A 7,530-nucleotide genomic window follows, 5' to 3' on the forward strand; every position below is an offset into this window, starting at 1 on the left:
ATATGAACACTTTGCAAGGCCTAGCTTCAAGGGAGCAGTTACCAAAGCAAAGTGTCCTGGGGGAATCTGAATTCCTGTTTCAGTATTGATAGCTCTTATTTGTTTTGAATTTCTCCTCATGAATTCCAATGCATGAAGGCCCAGCCCTGCAGCCTCTGGGCTGGCCCTGCCAGGGGCCATCACAGCCAGAACAATTTCCCAGGCAGTCCAAATCTCACTGCCCATGGTTGGATTTGCAAATTGGGGGCAGCCGTGCACAGCCAGGGGTTTCCATTTCCCCCGTGGGCATTGTTAAGGGCATGGAGCACATCTGGGAGATGGGTTCTCCATGGGCAAAGGTTCCCATCTCCTCATTTTTTCAACTGCTCTTTTAACAACCCCTTCACCCGTTCAACCAATCCTGCAGCTTGTGCATAGTCTGGGACATGAAAAACCCTGCAGGCTTCATCACTGTATTTTTCACAGCAACAGACAAAGCACTCTGCATCACGGTATCAGCAAACCCTGGGGAAATAGCCAATTTCCTCCCTTCCTCCTTTTTTCATTGTATACAGTCTCACAAAGTTGACCACTGACATTAGGGTCCTGGCCAATCCTGTTCTGTGGGGTATTTAGTGTTACATCCCTGAGCAGCCAAAGCTACCAAATTAGTATTGTCAGCACTATTTCACATTATTATTATTTTATACGTAGATAGTGATATAGAACTATAGATATAGCTAGATATGGACATCTATAAAAGATAAATATATATATTAAGGTCTTATTATCCTATAAATATATATAAAGTTATTCATTGTATTAATATTTCACTTGCAGAAATGCATCTGAGCTCAAGATTAAAACCTTCTTCTCTTGCTCCATGTGGGAGCATTCCAACAATAATTGTTCCTTCTGAAGCTGCTGTTTCCAATGGACTCTTAACAAATTCATCTTTGTCTGCCCAAACCCACAAGTCCTTTTCCTTTTCCATATGCAATTTTTGGATGCATTTGAAGACATCCAGGGCTGCAGCTTCTTTTACCCGACTGCCCCACTGCTCCCACGGGGCTCCCACCTCAGCCCACTCCAGAGCCAGGGAACTCCAGGGAAGGGCTTCCCATCTGGGAATTTCTGATGGCACTGATGCCTCACATTGACATTGAGCAAGTGACATTTGGTTGGGATCTGGCCAGACTGGGCCAGTTTGGTTTGACCAGTGGCCAAAGTCAGCACCAAAGACACAGACTCCAACTGAAGGAATCAGTGTCATTTCCTGCAGTTCAGAGCAGCAAAGAATCACAAAAGGAGCAGCTCAGCAATGCACCCAATCATCCCCACCAAAGATTGCCTGCAGTGATTAAGAAAGATGCAGCAGCATTTACCCTCAGCCTTTCCCATCCCCCAGATGCACACAGCAGCTGGGGAAGCTGTCACAGCCAAGGGCTGCAGAGCCACTCCTGGGCACTGGCAATTCCTGCAGGTGCCTCCAGCCCCAGCTGAGGCTCCAAGCCCGCTGGGAGAGGGCCCAGCTCTGACAGTGCTGAATGAAAAAACTGACAGCACTTCTAGCGTGGCAACATCTGCTTTCATCCTCCTCTTGGCTCCCTCCCAAAGCCTGGCCAGGCCTCAAGGAGGAGCCAAGGCAGCTGACTTTGATCCTTCAGCCCCACACAAGGCCAGATGTCAGATTTCATGGCCTTCTCTGGCTTCTAAATACACAAAGGTCCATCCATGTTTCACTAAGGAGTGGCTACATCTATCACAGTGCTAATGACCATGCATATCTCATCAGGGACCAGATACAAAGATAACCTTTGCTTGGAAGGTTCATCCAGAGGCCACCTTGGGCTCAGGGCCTGCTGTCCAGGCCTCACTCAGGGCTGCTGTCCAGGCCTTGGCACTTCAGGGATGTGCTTTAGTGCTGGGCTTGGCACTGCTGGCTGAGCAGCTGCACTGGGTGAGCTCAGAGGGCTTTTCCAACAGAAAGGATTCTGTGATTCCATGATGATATCCGCTGCATTCAGCTGGGGCTATTTTAGCAGCATTACTTTGCTCCAGAAGTTCCCTCTTGCCCAGCTCCTGTGGCCTGAGGCTTCAGCTCCTTCAGCTCCTGGTGCTGAGCTGCTCATGCTGAACGAGACGACTCAGAGAGACGAATCCAGTCCATCCAATTCCTTCTGGGACACGGAGAGGGGAGGCTGTGCAAACAGGAGCATTGTTTGCTGTGGCCTCCTCTCTGCCCTTCATGGCTTTCAGTGCTTTGAACCAGCCAAGAGCTTTCTCCAGGAGTGCAATGGAGCAGCTGTTCCTGCTCGCGGGCCGGGCTCTTCCCAGTCTCTGCCCTTGCCTGCTTCTGTCCCTCTTGCTGTGCCCTCTGTTCCCCCAGGGCTGGCTGGCTGCTGCCCAGGACTGTGGCACTGGAGCTGCCTGGGCACAGCAGCCTTTTCCATCTGGAAGCTCCCCATGGACAGGGAGTGCCCAGCTCTGTTCCTTGCACAGCCTCCAGGAGACCAGGGCTGCCATCTCAAGTCCCTGCTGACACTGGGGGCTGCCAGGTGCCTCAGGCTGCTATGACACCGCTGCACACGGGAGGGAACAGGGGCAGGGGCTGTGCTGAAAGTCAGCTCCATCTGCTGCTGCTGCTGCTGTGGGGTCATTTGTGCAGCCCTGGCCCAGAGTCAGGGATCAGATGCTGCCAGTCTCTTCCAGCCCTGGCTGCTCAGAGGTTGGGCCTTGGAGCCTCAGGTGGCCAAAGGCAGCTGCTGCTGGGCCCTCTGTGTGTGCCCGTGTTCAGCAGTGCTGCTCCATCAGTCTGTGCCCAGCAACGGGGAAAAGCCTCAGCCCTGCAGGGCCAGGAGCTGCCGGGCTCTGTCCGAGCAGCTCAGCCAGCAGGAAGGGAGCTGCTCCACATGGGAACCAGGAGCAAAGGACATTCCTTTTGTAGGACATGTTTTCTATTTAAAGGAAAATGAAAAAAAAATTAGATAAATTGTAAAAGATAAAAATCAAATCTAACTGTTAGTGAAGAAAACAAATCATAAATGCAAAGATACATTCTTTGCATTAAGAGGTAAATGATCTTTTCAAAAAGAGAACTCAGTTATTTTCAATGTAAATGTGCTGATGGCATGGATCCATCTTACTGACCTCAGCAGCCTTTTAAAAGATTTTGGGCTTTGTTTCTAACATTGCCATTTGAAATTGTGCTCAAAGCAAGAGGAAATTGCTTTGTGCCCTGCCAGCTCCAAGCAGGAATGGGAATGGAAACTCTGTCAAAGCCCAAATCCTTTAGAAGATGACCTTCCTTCTCAGCCTGGGAATGAGCTGCACATTCCCTTTGAAACTCTCAGGGATTTCTTAGAGACACAAAGTGCCACTTAGGGCTTTTTGCTCTGGTTTGGCAGTGCAGAAGGGCAATTCTCCATCCATCAGCTCCAGACTGCACTGCCTCAGGAACACGGCCCACTCGCCAGCTTTGGCCCACTCAGGCACTTCTAGAGGAGGAAGAAAGTGCAATTGCACAATTCCAGCCAAGAAAGAAGGAAGAATGGGACAGACAAACACCCTGTGCAGATCCAGGCGTTCAGCTGGGACTGTGGAGAGTTTGGGTTCTTGCCAATTGGATGTGTGTCCCCAGCTGCAATCTCTGGGCCTGCAGCAGAGTCTCACTCAGCTGCCAAAGCAGAAAGCTCAGGCGCTGTGCTCGCAAGGGGCTCGTCTGATGCAAAGCTGTCAGAGCAATGTGAGGGCAGAGCCAGCCCAGCTGGGCCCAGGGCTGAGCCCAGCAAAGCCCTGGCAGAGCCCAGAGCAGCCTCAGCAGCCGCAGAGCCCGGCTGCAAGGAGAGAAAGCAGAAACCGCCCGTCAGCTGAGGGCTCCTGTGCCCTTGTGCCAAGGCCTGCGGTGCCCAGGCCATGCCGGCTGTGCCCAGAGCTGTGCCCAGAGCTGCCCATCCCTGCTGCCTTTGGCAGCAGAGCAGGAGGGCAGGACATGTGCCCAGCCTGCAGCCAGCCACGGCACATCCAGCCCTCAGCAGCTGCCCAGAGCAGGATGCTCCTGTGCTCGCTGCCATCTCCCAAAAGCTCCGATCCCACCCTGCCAAGCACACAGGGACCCACCTCACACCAGCCACGGCTGCAAGAAAAGCTGCTCCCAAACCATGTCCTCAGCCTTCTCCAAGGCCATCGCCCATCCACGCCACAGCTGCTCCCAAGCACTTCCCCATCTGCACTGGACCACCTAGAACACTTCCTCTGGAAAAACAAACAACACATTCTTGAACAGAGATTAGAGACAAAAAGGGAAAACAAGAAAAACGGGAAAAATTCTTATCTCTGTCAGGGCCTTGAGGAAGGCCCAACTCCTACATGGTAGGGAAAAACCCAGCCATGGCTGAGGGAAGCCCACACTTTCTCTCTTCCCCCCTGCACTGCCTCCCAAAATCACAGTGATCCCAAAGCAAACAAGGGCAGTGCAGCAGCCCAGCCCTTCCTTGCCTGCAAAGCAAAGCAGCCCCTGCACAGCTTCTGGAGTCCCACCTCTGCTCCCACCATGGGGCTTTGTTTGTGTCAGGCTGGCTGCCCCAGCCCCAGCCCAGGCCGCGGTGACTGCTGGGGGCTGTTGGCAGGGCCAGGAGCCCACTCCCATTTCATACCCAGCCCAGCCCATGCCCCAGCCCTGCCAAAAAACAGCTGAGCAGCGATTGAAGAATGAGTTTCATCTGCCCCAGCAAAGGGGGAACCTTTGCTTCCCAGCCAGGCTGGGCCATGCCCAAATCTGGCAGCATTTCCCCAGGTGGGGACTCATCTGCAAATTCCCTGTGGAGTTTGGCTTTGAAGAAGGTGCCAGAATCAAAGTCCATCACCTTCAGCCACCGATGGCCAGGGTGAGGAAGAGCTTGTCATCCTTGATGTCATCCTTGTGAGTCAGTGAGGAGCTAGGGGAGAAGCTTCCTGTGTTGCTGCTGAGTGGCTGATTAGAAGATTGTTGGCAGGTTAGTGGATTGCCATTGTGAGTCAGTGAGGAGCTAGGGGTGGAGCTTCCTGTGTTGCTGCTGAGTGGCTGATTAGAAGAGGCCTCTGGGGAGCGTGGCGACCTGGAGCGCGACGAACAGGGGTGTGGTCTTTCTGCTGCCCGGTTGTGTCTGAGGTGTCTGTTCGTAATGGTTTCTACACGGTCAAAAACTGTGGCTGTTACAAGTGTAAGTGACCAAGTTGAGCCCTCCAAAAAAGATGTTTCTGTTCAGACTCATCCGTGCCCAGAGTGTTTGAGCTTATCGGTGGCTTCAGGGAGTGTTGTGGAGGGGACCTGCCTGCGGTGTGAACAAGTGAACGACCTCCTTTCACTGGTGACTAAGCTTAGGGAGGAAGTTGAAAGGTTAAGGAGTATCCGAGAAAGTGAAAGGGAAATAGACTGGTGGAGCTCAGCCCTTCCACCTTTAAGGGAAGCCTCTGACTGAGTGGCTGAGGACTTATATGCCTCCCCCTCTCAGGCAATAGAAGGGCACCCGGTAGATGAAGAGGAGTGGAAATGGGTCCCTATTCGGGGAGGTAATAACAAAAACTCCTCCCCATCCCCATCATCCAGCCAGGTACCACTTCAGGATAGGTATGAGGTCCTGGATCTAGAGACCCCACTAGATGATTTAGGAGAAAATTGTCTGCCCCGTGAACCCCCCAATTATGATTCATCTGTAAGATGGATCACTACCTCTAACATCAAGAAAAAAAGTAGGGTAATCGTAGTAGGTGATTCCCTTCTGAAGGGAACTGAGGGCCCCGTATGTCAACCAGACCCATCCTACAGGGTCTACATCCCCCTTACAAAATATCACTGAGAGACTTCCTGGGCTGATTCAGCCCTCTGATTATTACCCACTGCTGATACTCCAGGCTGGCAGTGATGAGATTGAAAAGAGGAGTGTCAAGGCAATTAGAAAGGACTTCAGGGTACTGGGTCAGGTAATTGCTAGGGCAGGAGCACAGGCAGTGTTTTGCTCAGTTCCTTTGGTGGCAGAGGAAAATGAAAAAAGAAACAGGAAAATCCGCATCATCAACAAGTGGCTTAAGGGCTGGTGTCATCAGCAAAATTTTGGGTTCTTTGATCATGGGGAAACTTTTACAGCATCTGCTCTGCTAGAACCAGATGGGGTACATCTCTCTGTTAAGGGCAAAAGGTTTTTAGCTCAGGAACTGGCAGACCTCATTGAAAGGGCTTTAAACTAGGTTTGAAGGGGGAAGGGGAAGCAGCTGAGCTATCTGGAAGCAGGCCCAAGGGTTGCAAGGCTAAGTCAGGGGTGAAGTCAGTAGCCCAGCTGAGATGCATGTATACCAATGCACACAGCTTGGGCAACAAACAAGAAGAGCCGGAAGCCATGGTGCAACTGCAGAGCTATGATGTAGTTGCCATCACGGAAACATGGTGGGATGACTCACATAGCTGGAGTACTGCACTGGATGGATACAAGCTCCTCAGAAGAGACAGGAAAGGAAAAAGAGGAGGAGGGATGGCCCTTTATATTAAGCAGACTCTCGATGCCGTAGAAATTGAAACTAGGGAAGATGGAGTTGAATGTCTATGGGTAAGAATTAAGGGGAAGGCCAACAAGGCTGACACCCTACTGGGAGTCTGTTATCGTCCACCCAACCACGAAGAAGAGGTAGATGACTTATTCTATAAGCAGCTAGGTAATGTTTCAAGATCATCGGCCCTTGTTCTTGTGGGTGACTTCGACCTACCAGACATCTGCTGGGAACTTAATACAGCAGTAAAGAGGTAGTCCAGGAAATTCTTAGAATGTATGGAGGACAACTTTCTCTTGCAGCTGGTGGGTGAACCCACCAGGGGAGGGGCTATGTTAGATCTGCTGTTTGCAAATAGAGGTGGGCTGGTGGGAGATGTGGTGGTTGGAGGTCGCTTGGGGCAGAGTGATCATGAAATAATAGAGTTCTCAATATTTGGTGAAGTCAGGAGGAGCACCAGTAAGACTCTTACATTGAATTTCTGGAGGGCAGACTTTGGCCTGTTTAGGAGACTTATTCAGAGCGTCCCTTGGGAAACAGCCCTTAAAAACAAAGGAGTTCAGGAAAGGTGGGCATGCCTCAAAACAGAGATCTTGAGGGCACAGGAACAGACTGTCCCTGTGTGCCGAAAGATCAGTCAACGGCGTAAACGTCCAGCCTGGCTGAGCAAGGAGGTTTTGGAGGTACTTAGGAATAAAAGGAGGATGTATCAGCGTTGGAAGGAGGGTCAGGTCTCTAAGGAAGTATTCAAGAAGGCTGCTGGAACATGCAGAAAAAAATTAGGGAGGCCAAAGCTCATTTTGAACTTAGAATGGCGACTTCTGTAAAGGATAATAAAAAATGTTTTTACAAATACCTTATGCTAGAAGGAAGGGTAAGACCAGCCTTTGTTCTTTATTGGACAGGGGAGGGAAGTTAGCATCTGCAGATGAGAAGGCAGAAGTGCTTAATGCCTACTTTACCTCAGTTTTTATTGGGAAGATGACTTGCCCTCAAGACACCTGCCCGCCTGGAATGGTTGATGGTGTC

The sequence above is a fragment of the Agelaius phoeniceus genome, chromosome 34 (assembly GCF_051311805.1).
Source record: "Agelaius phoeniceus isolate bAgePho1 chromosome 34, bAgePho1.hap1, whole genome shotgun sequence".
NCBI classification, from domain to species: domain Eukaryota; kingdom Metazoa; phylum Chordata; class Aves; order Passeriformes; family Icteridae; genus Agelaius; species Agelaius phoeniceus.